Consider the following 1,581-nt stretch of genomic DNA (forward strand, 5'->3'; position numbering starts at 1 on the left):
CAGATTGGGAGAATATTTTGGGGGACCATCAATTATATTATTAGATGTCATTGAGTTGGTCCTGACTCATTGATATACCTTATGTATAACAGAACAAAACACTGCTTGGTCCTGCACCTTCCTCACAATTGTTGCTATGTTTTGGCCCATTGTTGCAGCCACCATGTCAATCCATCGTTGAGGGTCTCCCTCTTTTCCACGCATGACATCTCTCCTGATGCCTGATCCAAAGTAAGCAAGACAAAGTCTTGCCATGCTTACTTCTAAGGAGCATTCTGGTTGGACTTCCTCCAAACAGATTTGTTCATTTTTCTGACAATCCATGGTATGTTCAGTATTTTTTATCATGGCCACAAATAAATTAGAAAAGGACCTAATATCCAATACACATACAAAACTCCTACCACCTCAAAATAAAAAGAAAAACAATTCGATTAAAAAAAAATTGGCAAAGACTTGAACAGACCAAAGAGGGTATTCAAATAGCTAATAAGCACATGAAAATATGATGGGTACAAGCATAGCAAATACTGTGAGGCTAGTGCAGGAACAGACAGTGTTTCATTCTATTGTACATAGGATTGCTATGAGTCAGAGCTGACTCAATGGCACCTGAGGATAACAACATTAAAAGCTGTTTAACACAACTAACTATCAGAAAGACAAAAATGAAAGCCACAAAAAAATGCTACCTCATCCCCATTAGAATGGTAGAAAAACACAAAAAACAAACCCACTGCTGTCATGCTGATTCCAACTGCCCCATAGGGTTTCCAAGGCTGTACATCTTTATGGAAGAAGACTGCCTCATCTTTCTCCCACAGAGTAGCTGCTGGGCTCCAACCTCTAACTTTCTGGTTAGTAGTCAAGATGTTTTAACCACTGTGCCACAAGGGCTCCTTACATTAGAATGGCAATGATCAAAAAATGGAAAACAACAAATGTTAGTGAAGTTGTGGAGAAACTGGAACGCTCATCCGTCACTTTCAATACTGTAAAATGGTATAGCCATTGTGGAAAACAGTTTGGTGGTTCCTCAAAAAGTTGAACATAGAATCATCATATGGCCTAGCAAACCCAATCCTAGGTACATGCCCAGAAGAAGTGAAGTCAGGAACAGAAACAGAAACTTGTCCATCAGTGTTTAGTGCGGCAGGTCTCACAATAGCCAAAAGGTGAAAACAACCAAACTGTCCATCAATAGATTAAAGGATAAACAAAATGTGGTATGTATATACAGTGGAATACTACTCAGCCATAAAGAGAAATGAAGTCCTGATGCAAGCCAAAACATGCAGGAACCTTGAAAACCTTATGCTGAGTGAAATCAGTCATTTGCAAAAGGGCAAATACTGTATGACCTAAGTTACATGGAATAAGCAAATAAATGGAAACTAAAGATTACTAATAGTTATCAAGGGTGAGAGAGAAGTGGAAAAGGGGAACTTTTGTCTGGGTGGCATTGACTATATGTTAATGGTGATAGAATATTTTGGACAAGCATAGAGGTAATGGTGGTGCAACATGAGAAATGCCTTCAAAGTTATTGAATTTTAAATGTGGAAGTTGTGGTTCTAGTGA

The sequence above is a fragment of the Orycteropus afer genome, unplaced genomic scaffold (assembly GCF_000298275.1).
Source record: "Orycteropus afer afer isolate SDZICR_OR568_19922 unplaced genomic scaffold, OryAfe1.0 scaffold00262, whole genome shotgun sequence".
Taxonomy (NCBI): Eukaryota; Metazoa; Chordata; class Mammalia; order Tubulidentata; family Orycteropodidae; genus Orycteropus; species Orycteropus afer.